Source organism: Azolla caroliniana, unplaced genomic scaffold, assembly GCF_043228905.1.
Source record: "Azolla caroliniana isolate FFs.n. ecotype wild unplaced genomic scaffold, voAzoCaro1.0.p SCAF_22, whole genome shotgun sequence".
Classification (NCBI taxonomy): domain Eukaryota; kingdom Viridiplantae; phylum Streptophyta; class Polypodiopsida; order Salviniales; family Salviniaceae; genus Azolla; species Azolla caroliniana.
In genome coordinates this window covers 2,112,072-2,124,182 of record NW_028230457.1, presented here as the reverse complement: position 1 = coordinate 2,124,182, position 12,111 = coordinate 2,112,072, and the positions used below count along the sequence as shown (strand labels likewise).

Genomic DNA, 12,111 nt, shown 5'->3' with positions numbered 1-12,111 from the left:
GAAGACCGAACCGGCCAAGAAGGGCCTCAAACCGGGTAACGGTGGGTTACGCCGGTCAACCCGCCAGAAGGAACCTGTTAAGCAGTACGGGTACAATGAGTACATGGTGCATCACTATGCGTACATGACCAAGGTGGCGGAAGTGTGTGAGCCGGAGAGCTACGCAGAAGCGGCAAAGGACGCACATTGGCGTGCCGCTATGGAAGAAGAGATGCGGGCACTTGATGCCAACGATACATGGGACCTGGTTGCCCCTCCCCGTCACAATAAACCGATCGGATGCAAGTGGGTGTACAAGGTCAAGTACAACGCCGACGGTTCAGTTGACCGGTACAAGGCCCGGTTAGTGACGAAGGGATTCACACAGACCCACGGAATCGACTATGACGAGACCTTCGCTCCAGTAGTGAAGATGACGACGGTTCGTGTGGTGATGGCGGTTGCTGCGGCATGGGAGTGGCATCTTCACCAGATGGACGTGAAGAATTCATTTCTTCAAGGCGATCTAGAAGAAGAGGTCTTTATGACCCAACCTCCCGGTTTTTAGTCAGAGATGAACAAGTCGGTTGTATGCCGGTTGTAAAGAATCAAGAGATGGATTCTTGTGAAGCGGAAGAGATATGAGTTATGTGTGTGTATGAGAGAGAGAGTGAGAGAGAGAGTGAGAGAGACAAGGAATACGCAAGGTAAAAGTATATTAACAAAGGAGAAAGACTCAACGCTATACAAGGTGGGAGGAGGATGCTTTATGTAGTCACCCTCTCTCTTCATTAACTACAAGGCTCATAGAGCATGGGGAATGTGAAAGCTCATAAGTTATGTGTCATAGAATATGATTCTATAACTCATACTAAATGCTAGAATACAAAGAGGTGACTTAATGGTGACTCTTGACCGTTGGAGTGTCTATTCACTCTCAAGGTGAGTTCACACACTAGACCAAGTTGAGCTTGATTTTCAACACCAGTTGAAGAAGTCACTTTATGGCCTGAAGCAAGCCCCCCGAGCTTGGAATGCGAAGATCACGCACTGGTTGCGTAAGATGGGGTTTGCGGCCTCCAAGTCTAACTCTTCGTTGTTCATCCGGCAAGGTTCGGACGGTCGGTATGCATCTAGTCATCACCGAACCCGGACTCGATGAAATCAGTCGAGTCAAGTCCCATCTATCGGACGCATTTGAGATGAAGGACCTAGGGAACCTTCACTATTTCCTTCGGATCGAGGTGATCCGAACCCCCAACGGCATATTTCTCTCACAAAGACACTATGTGTTGAATATGTTGAATATGTTGTACATGTTCAGCATGACTAAATGCCACCCTATTTCTACACCCTTGGACCGGAAACAGAAGCTTTGTCCCAACTCCAGACCGACCTGCGATGAGGAACGGTTCCGGCAAATTGTCGAAAGCCTTATATATTTGACCATCACCTAACCCGACATCAGTTATTCGGTCGGTGTGATTAGCCAATTCATGCAGAAGCCAACCGTAGAGCATCTTCAGTGCGCGCACCGCATACTACGGTATGTGAGCGGCACGAAGAACGGGGGACTGTAATACCAGCGAGGTATAACCGAAGAGCTAGTCAGTTACATTGATGCCGACTGGGCCGACAATGCATCAGATCGCCGATCAACTTCCGGCTATATGTTTTCCCTAGGTAGCGCGGTTGTTGCGTGGAGCAGCAAAAAGCAACCAATAGTGGCTCTGTCGAGCACTGAGGTTGAATACCGGGGCGCTATCGTTGCCACATGTGAAGCCATTTGGCTTCGGCGACTGCTGCAAGACCTGCGGATCAAGGTGCCAACCCCGATCCTGATCTACTACGACAACATAAGCAGCATGCAGCTCGCCAAGAACCCCGTATTCCATGCTCACACAAAGCACATCGAAGTGCACTACCACTTCGTGTGTGAGCATGTCCTGAGCAGTGAAATCGAACTTCGGTATGTTCATACGGATCAGCAAGTTGCCGACATCTTCACCAAACCGCTCAGATCGGACAAGTTGCAGCACTTCATTGAAATGCTTGGTGTTCAGCATCTTGACGTGCCACACTTGAGGGGGAGAATGGGCAAAGACACCACCGGAATGGGCAAAGGCAAAGAGACTGTCAATTGCACCGGTGAGGGAAGAACCGACAAGGGGAGAGAAAGAAAGAAGAAAAGAGTCGAGTCGACAAAGGAAGTTGACACATCCGAACAAGTCGGAACAAGCATCAGCGGAGGCAAAGTCAAGAAGGACAGAGCCAACTAGAAGAAGAAGGCCAAGACCCGGACATGGTCCGATGTGGTGAAGGGCCTGGAACCAGAACACAAATCGGGAGCAACCGATTCGGACAAGAGCTGGAACGAATCGGAGACAGCCGATTCGGTTCTACAGAAGGATTCGTAAGAACCGGATCAATTCAAGTCCAAGAGGACAAGAAGGCAGCAAAAGTCAACGCCAACACGAAGGGATCGACGAATCGGCAAAAGCCAAAGTCACAACAGCAAGGGAGCTGAATTGGGCCTGTTGAGCAAACAAGCCGACCAAACGGGACCGGACCGGACGAGGAGCGCGAGCGAGGCGTAGTGACGCCAGAAGGAGCCAGGTGGAAGGATCGGCTGCCATAGAGACTGACACTACGATCCGACCTCAAATTGAGCTTGAGGGGGAGTGTTGAGCGGCAAGCTCAACCGGATCCGGATCAGCTGAATAAGCCTAAGCCGGATCGGCATCCAGAAGGATGAGCTGGATCGGTGAGCCGGTGAGCAAGTGAGCCAGTGAGCTGGGGAGCCAGTTAGTTGCATCAAGTAGTAACCGGAAGCCAAGTAGCAACTAGTCTACTAGGGAGTTAATATCTCGTAGTTAGTGTCAAACGCTCGTGTGAGCATTGAAGTACACCGTACTTCTGTCAGTCCGGATGGACTTGTATAAAAGTGTTCATTGAACACATACGATGTACAGACTGAGTAGTTTTTTTGAATTAAGTTTCTGTGTGCTCTCTCTCTCTGTCTCTCTCGCGTACAATTAAGCTCTCCATTAAACATGTTCTCTGTTTTCTGTTTTCTATTGCTTTCGCACGCTATTTGTTTCTACATTAATCTATTGTGAAAAGGATCACACTTCTATGTACTTACGCATCTATAATCACTTTTAAAAAGTGAGAAGAGGGGGCAAAATAAATAGATTTCTATTAGATACTAGAACAAAAATTTCAAGAGCTCATACTAGCTTCTTTGCCTTCGCCATCAATGCCTTTATGAGTACATCAATAAAATGTTGCCATTTTCGGACATTGCCTCCTTATGCACGAGCCACATGCTCTGAGATTTTGGTGGTCTTTTTGGTCTTGTTGGTTGGGTTTAAGTTTTAAGAAAAAATGTTTACTTTCTTCCTCTTTGCATAGTACTCTAAAATCTATTTGATACTAAATTGTTTCTAGACTTGGTCCCATGGTAGGGTTTTCCATGTAAAAATATGGTGGTGTATTGTGCATAATTTTGTTGGTTTTCTTGGATAACTTGCACAAGATAATCGTTGTTTCCTAATAAGTTGTGAAAGTGCTATTGTGATTCTTAACACTGCCATGCACATGAACTTCAAAAATTCATTGATAACATGCTTTAACACTAGCATAAAATTCATGGATAACATGTTTCAACACATGCATGACAACAACTCCCAACTTCCCTTACATTTACATTTGGAGCAAGTAAATTTTCTCTAGTTGAGGTTGATCACTCACCTTAACCAACTAATGACCTTAATCTCGATTTATGTTGTTAACTCATGCAATGTGCTATTGAATAGCTCGATGAATGCTACCATGGATAGATGATGGAACATACATCATTGAAATTATCATGGATATGTTTTGAACGTTCTTGTCACTTTTCCAACCCAAAGAACACATGCAACTCTTCCATGTCAGGCCAACCAATCCATTCTTGTCTTTTCACTTTGTGAGGAACAATATTAGAGTTAAACAAGTGGAGATGATGGGATGGAGTTTATCCCTAGGTGTATTGCAATGTGTCTCGCAAAAACAAAATTTGACTCAAATTATGTAAGAACATCAGGTTATACACAGAAGCAACGAAGTTAATCCCATATCATCACCACGGCTATGATTCCCACTCCAAGGGTGATTGCGAGAAATTTATAGAAAGAAGTGTCCACACTAACTCTACATGAAGGGGTATAGCCTTTGACAAGCAAATGGTTGATGGCGACATAAATAAATACCCCGGAAGCGAGACCCATGGATATCGCATAGACCCAATCTGCAATAGGCCCCTCCGTGGTTGAATCAATGATGATACCAATGGCCACACCTATAGGGCTTGATATACCAAATGCAAATGAATAAATCGCACATTGGAGGCGGGGGCGGGCCGGCATCATGCGAAGCAACGCGATGCCCATCGCTATGGCGGCAAACACTTTGTGAAGTGAGATTGTCCACAATGCTCTCCATGTGTCGGAGGGGGTTTCCGCAATGCCGATTGCAATCCCCTCAAAGACGGAGTGAAAGCAAAGAGCCGAGATAAGGAGGATCGTATCGCTCAACGATGTCTTGCTTATTAGGGTTGCCGCGACAAAATTCTTGGCTTCGGGATTGATGGTGGAATCATCACCACACTACATAATTAGGAACGAAACATGAAATGAAAAAGTTACGAAGTTAGCAACTTGGAAGCCAATCTAATGGACATGGAAAATCAATCTTTAGTGATGCATACATTGTGGAAATAAGTAGAGGTATGGAACATACCTTGCATGTCTGGTCATGGCCGTAATTGCCGTCGGCTTCAAACGGAGGAACCCCTGTCAATTGTATGATAAACGGTCAGAGAAACACGAGTCTAAACAATTTAATACTAAGGAATGGTGGAGCTATAATTGATCTCGCACCATACTATCTACACATGATTTGGGAAGACAAAGATTTGCCCATTACATTTTATAACAAACACTAAACCATGACCGAAATGGTCTTAATGTGGCGCATTTGTTTATATATGTTGACATGAAACATACCAACAAATCTAGAATCACAAAAATAAACTTCTAGTTATTATTAGGGACTACAAATTCAAAAGGTTAGATGCACCATTGGGATCTTGAGCTCTTGACCTTTTGATAATCAAAATAAAAAACTCACTTACAAATATGAAAATTACCCTGCGCGGTTAATAAATTGTAATCAAGATTAACACTCCCGGTGTTATAAATTCACAAGTTAGCCAGCAATTTTCACCTCTAACCTCATCACAAAAATGTTTCAAGACATTGTCTTTCCCTTATCATGAATTTCCTCACACTCTTCAACATTATAAGCCTTTGCATGCGAGTTGGGTACAACATGACGATCGATGATTGGATGGATCTAGCTCTTCTTCTATGGCCATATTGTACATACATACATACATACATACATATCCATACATACATACATATCCATACATACATACATATCCATGCATATATACACACACAATGTCATGCACATGCATGCATGTGTGTATATACATGTATACATTGCATGTATGTACACCGAGTGTACAAGCACATATAAGACAAATGCAAGAGTTTTAGATAATTATAAAGAACAGAAGGTGTTTGTTTAGATTTGAATGAAATACATGCCTTTACTAGGGTCGATTCCGAGGCCGGCTTTCGGATTTGAAGGCAAGGCATAGTTAGATTCTTTGACAAAGATCCAATGGATGACACAGTCACCAAGCATGGTGAGGAGGTAGCCGGCGCAAGCGAGCATGAACGCGAACGGGTAATCTCCGGACGTCTTTTCTCGGAATGTTTCATCGGAATCGGCGAGGAAATGCATGGTGGCAGTGGCCAAGAAGACGCCGCCGGCGAATTGGGTGCCGAGGACGAGGAGGCCATGGCTCCATTTAAGGAAGCATGGTGAGACCCCAGCAGAGAATGTGGCCAAGAAGACGATGATAAGGCAGTATACTTTGGTGAGGATGAGGTATTGGGATCGCAAGGCAGGTTGAGAAGGAGAAGGAGAAGGAGATGAGAAGTGAAGATCATGAGTGTGATGGTCTCCTCCATGAGCCAAACAGAGGAGGGGCAGAGCCATAGCTAGAACAGAGATTGTGAAGAGAGAAGAAACCATGGCGATGGTGATGACTCTCTGTTTTGGTTTTTTTTTTGTATTTTTTTTTTTTTTTTTCTTGTTGCTCCTATTTTATTTGTGTTTCGCCATGATAAGCTTTTTCTTTTTTTGTTGTTGCTTTTTGCGTTTCCGAAGTTGCTTTTTTTTTCTTTTCTTTTTTTTGCGTTTCAAAGGGGTTTTTCAAAGGTTTATACTTTTCTTTATTTCTTGGAATGCCCCTCACCAAGGCGAGTGTGCAATTTTTTTTGGCTTGTTTTTAGCTTTGGCCAAAGAAAGAAAGATATATTAACGTCTTCTAAGACCCAAATTTGGCCCATGGAGCCAGCCGTTGGTGTAGCTATTCAAAGCGAGTCGTTGATGCTATTCAGGCCAAAACTACTGTATCCGTTCACTGGCACATTTCCTTGTTTCTTGCTTCGTTTTGACGACAACCTTGTATGTGGCGATCTAACCCTCGAAAACACCCCACCCACATATCCGAAAACATCAAGCCTTTGATGCTATTTTGGGAGAAACTGTGTGTGGTCTCTCTCTCTCTCTCTCTCTCTCTCTCTCTCTCTCTCTCTCTCTCTCGTGGATTTCCTTGTTTCTCACTTTGTTTCGACAACATAACTTCATCTAACCCATAGATCTGACTCATTCACAAAGAAAGAGCAATCTTATGTGTTGTTTAATTTTGGAAATTGCATGTGCTTGCTTCATTTTCTTGGAATTTTGTCTTTGGCACCCAACCTTGGACACAAATGCAAAGGACAAGCAAGCATCTGTGTTATTTCAACAAAAAATATGTGATCATTTTCTACATATTTCTCATCTTAAGCCAACCCTTGACACTAACATGGAGAAAGAACAACATCCAACATGGTACTATCTTCCGGTTAGCAACTACTATCCTTGTTTTATTGCAATCAATCATGAATTGTCACCATTGTTTTACCAATCCTTATTCTGTGCTTGTATTTAAATTTGCATCTTTGTGATTTTAACCTATCACCAACAACCTAAGGGCGTGAATAAGATGGTGAGACCAATGCCAATTAACTCAAACCGATTTCAAAATAAGTTTAAGTGGTATGAATTGTATTTTGGTCATTGTGAACAGACCTCAATATTGTTGCCATGGATATTTTACATCATACCAAACTTATAATGGGAGACTACTAACTAATGAGCGTGTGGAAATTTTATGTTCATTGCTAATTATTTATAGCATGATAATTATTAATGGACTAGGAAATGCACATCTATTGAGAATTCTTATGTGATACAATGGCTAAATGGAAGCTATAAATCACAATTTTCGTTATCAAAAGTTAATCGACAATTATGACAAGATTTTGTTTCTTAAGGAAGGGTATATACCTCAAAATATTCACTTTGATGGATGGTCATGGTCATATCATCAACCAACTTTTATGCATTACCATCTTGAGCTCAAATTATCCAATGTAAAGGGATTGTCGTACAACTTTTGGTTATTATAACTTCTGTATATCTATTAGAGGAGAAGGGTTTATCATTTGTGATATAATTAGGGCTTTAAACATCAATTCTTATTATTTCATTGATGACATGATTATGTCACATAAACATGTGCCAGAAATGACTCGTATTTAGTAAGGAGCGGGCTCTCGCCTATGGAATGATTGTAATAATTGACTTTGTGGCTACATGATAGTTAGGAGTTGCATTAACTAAAGTTAAATTACCCACAATATACTTCCATTTTTTGTAGTTGTAAGCCTGTATATCACATTTATGGGGATAATACAAGCTTCATGCCACATTGCCTAGGCTAAGGTCTCGTAGAGCATGTGAAGAGTAGTACTTCATATATGTGGAGCTATTAGGGACTCTATGCTTGATGGCTCTTTTTTTATTACATAGAGAGAAGGACTCATGGTTAGGAGCAAAGACAAATAGATAATACGGTTATTTTTGGCAAGTCACAACATCGATCATCTCAACTACAAGTAGGTACAAGGAGATAAAATAAGTGAATTATGCATCCGAGATAGTGGCATTGGTAGGAATCAAATAAATTATTTGCACAAGGTGAAAAGTGTAATGAGCTTAATCACTTAGTTGGAACATAATTCCATCAAGATTGTGAGAGATATGGTTCTAATTAGCATATTTAGATGAGAGAACACAATTGGAGTATTGTTTTGTAGGATAAATAAAAAAACAAGCATTACTCTTTTAAACTCCTAAAGTAGCCGAGTTTTAAAACTTCATATCCATATGGTTCATGCAAAATCAATGACTCAACCACCATTGGCACAACATAATTACTTGTCTCTCACACTCACGTAGGTGTACTAGTAGTATATCAATTTTGCAATGATGATGATTTTAAGAGTGAAGGAGATGATGTTAAAATATTCAAATAAGTACTTTTTGTTAATGAAATTGAGATGTATATAACTAGGGTTGAAATATGGCAATGTGAAATGTGTGACAAATCTTCAAATTGGAGTTGTTAGGCATGGGCTCCATGTTTGGTACAAATAAGTACACACCAACACAATCTACCAATATTTTAATGTTTATCCTATTGTGAAATATGTTTCATACTCTTTCCAAGGAAAGCACAAGTATGTATGGCCACGTAAATTTTACATGTTTTCCTTCGTAAGCAAGATAATCAATGTGCATGGGTTCTATCAAAATTGTTGAGAGAAATTTATTAGATAATGATCTCACATGCATGCAGGTATTAGGAGGAAGATAATGTTGGAAGTTATTGGGGCGAAGATCATGATAATGAACCTACATGGGTTTAGTAAATAGTGCTCAAGGTATCCCTTATCCTGCTTTCTCTCGACCACCATGGTAGCACTAATTGTTACATGATCTATCATCGATTGAAAGAGGGACCACTATGGGGCCTGCAACTACCTAATGCATGACGACAATGTGTAGAGGGAAAATCACATCACGAACCACATCATTCTAACTATTGTTAACTTGAAGCTTGCTTTTTCAAGGCAATGCATGATCATCCATACAAAGTTTGGAATCTAAGCTAAAGTAAAAACAAGTGTAATCCAAAAGTGTACAAGAATGATGAATCCATATTTTACTTATGAACTCGGTACATTCTTGAGCAATTAATATATATTGTCTATTCATGCATACCTTGGTTATGAGATGCGGTGGAGTGTGAAAATGTATAAAGGTGAATATTAGGCTTTGTAGGAGTTCAAAGATCCAATGCTTGGATATATTCCATCAAATCTAGCCAGACTCTTCGTTGTACTTGATGCATATGATATTAACAAGTGTCCATAAGAAAAGCAAAAGACATGAGAAGCATGCATACTTTCATACCTCATAACCTCTCTCTCACCTCATTTCCTTCTTCTATTCGACGGTTCAGAATTAAAATTTTGGTTATTTGGCATACTATTATGTCGTTGACTCTTTGGATAATATGGAAAGCGAGATGTGATTCTATTTTTAACAATGTTCACATACATCTCAACACTATGCTTATTGGATTCTGGATGTTATTTGTCCACACACTACGTGGTCAATATGATGATCTATAGGGTTTGGATGATGTTCTATGGCAACGGCAAGTGGCAAGAACCGATGGCAAGGACTTCACTTATTTTCGGATACAATTGTTGGTCTGAAGTGAAATGATGTCATACCTTCTTTTATGTTGCATTGTTGATAGTATTGTTCTACTTGTTTCATATATGACATCATCTATTTGATTAGATGCGTATACTAGATTTTGTATCTTACAATAGAAGTGAGATGAAATGTCTCCTTCTGTTTTCTCTATGTACGGTTTTGAAGTAATATACTAAGGTGCATCTTTCAACAACAAAAAAAAAACTATATGTGCTAATGTAAAGAGGCTAGAATTTGAATTTAGGTAGGGAAAAGCATGATGCAACCGAGAATAAGTCATTATATATTACCATAACATTTTTCACAAAGATATAAAAGCATATATCTCTACAAACTCATGAATTTTTCCATAAAAAATATATGACCCACTAATCAATGACAATCAAGACTCTTAGGGGAAAAGGTAGTTCGTCACTCTTGACAATAAGCAAAAATCCATGATTCCAACATCATAAGTTTGTATTTGCCAAAGAATGTATACCGGGTAGCAAAGTCATGTTGGTTTTGCTTTTCTCAACAAACTTATATCCAGTTTCATTTGTACAACATAATGCCAAATAAAAGTTCATTTCCAATTATGAAATATCCCCAATTATGGCATATGTTTTGCATTTGTAAGATCTGTAAAGGCAAAACAATCACTTATTAAACAACAAAAATATTAAGTCATTGGTAAAGAACTAGAGAATAACGTTCTATACATCATAATAGATTAAGTAAGACATACATGTTTGTGCTATGTATAAAAGAATAAAGAGAAAGTGGAGAATACACAATATTCACCAAGAGTATGTATTAAGCAAAATCAGGGATGAAAAACAATTATAAATTGAGGGTAACCAGCACTTTATCAAACAGAGATGGCTTGATTGATATAGATCATCTGAACAAGTACACATAGAATTTAGGAACAATCCAGTAACAACGTGAAAGTGAATGAGGTATCTACCTTAGTCAATGCAAAGGCATCTCCAATTTATTACGTCAATGAGGAACTTTAACACACGTGCCGCAAGGAGTGCATGCTCACATATAAGATGTGTGGATTGAGCTTGTTATCTCAATCTCCCTCTCAAGCCACCTGGTATGGTTAATGCATTCAAACCATGTAGTTGCAAGCAAGATATCAAATGATTGTTAATAAGTTGTAAACGTGAGTGTTTGCGGAAGCGTAAAACAAAGAACAACACAGAGAGAGAGAGACAGAGAGAGCAGAACGTGATTTCCAAAATTATGTCAAGACTCTGTTTTTACACACTGTGCTATGTAGCACTATTTATACAAGTCCTCTTGGGACTGACAGAAGTACCATGTACTTCAATGCTCACACGAGCATCTGACACTTACTACGAGACTATAGATACCTAGTAGTCTATCCTATTCTAGGCTTCCGATTGGACTGCCAGTTACGGATTGCACCCGGCCTCCACTGCTTGCCGGTTCGGTTGCTCACCGTCATACTGATCCGTTTCGCCTGATCCGTCTCGCTTACCGGCTCCGGCTTATTCAGCCGATCCGGCTCCGGTTGACCTTGCCGCTCAACACTCCCCCTCAAGCTCAACCTGAGGTGGGGTCATAGTGTTGACCTCTGTGGCAGTCGGTTCATTCAACCGACTTCTCCCGGTGTCACTCCGCCTTGCTCGCACTCCTCGTCCGGTCCGGTCCCGTTTGCCGTGACCCCTTTGGTTCTGCGCGCCTCGACCCTCTCGGTCGGCATGTCTGCTCAATAGGCCCATCTCAGCAGTCACGTTGTTGTGACTCCGGCGCTTGCCGATCCGTCAGTTCTCCCACGATGGCATTGACTTCCGTTGTGTTCGTGTCCCCATGGCCTTCAGTCGATCTGACTCATCCGGATCCATCTGTTGATCCGAGTCAGTTGTCTCCGACTCGTTCCAGCTCTTGTCCGAATCGGTACACTCCGATTCGACTTCCGGCTTTAGGCCTCTCACCACATCGGACCACTTCCGAGTCTTGGCCTTCTCCATGCTTCCCTCGGCTTCTTCAGCCGGTGAACCGAAATCGAATTCTTCATTCGACTCCGCATCATGGTCAGTACCGTCGTGATGACCTCCGCACAGCATGCACTTCTCTTCCTGAGTGCACAACTCTTCTTCACAGCCGCTTGCTCCGACCTATTCGGATGTGTCAACTTCCTTTGTCGACTCGGCTTCCTTCATCTTCTTGTCTCCTCTTCTTCTGGCTCTCCTCTTACCGACGGGTTCAACAGTTTTTTTGCCTTTGCCCGTTTCGATAGGGACTTTGCCCTTGCTTCTCCCCCTCAAGTGCGGCACGTCGAGATGCTGAATACCAAGCATGTCGGTAAAGTGTTGCAACTTG

At 41.6% G+C, this 12,111-nt stretch overlaps 1 pseudogene; it reads right to left on the bottom strand.

Annotated features, from left to right (window-relative positions):
• Nucleotides 1–3,822: 3,822 nt before the first annotated feature.
• LOC147849760 (zinc transporter 11 pseudogene) lies at nucleotides 3,823–6,093 on the bottom strand (annotated as a pseudogene).
• Between the last annotated feature and the right edge of the window lie 6,018 nt (nucleotides 6,094–12,111).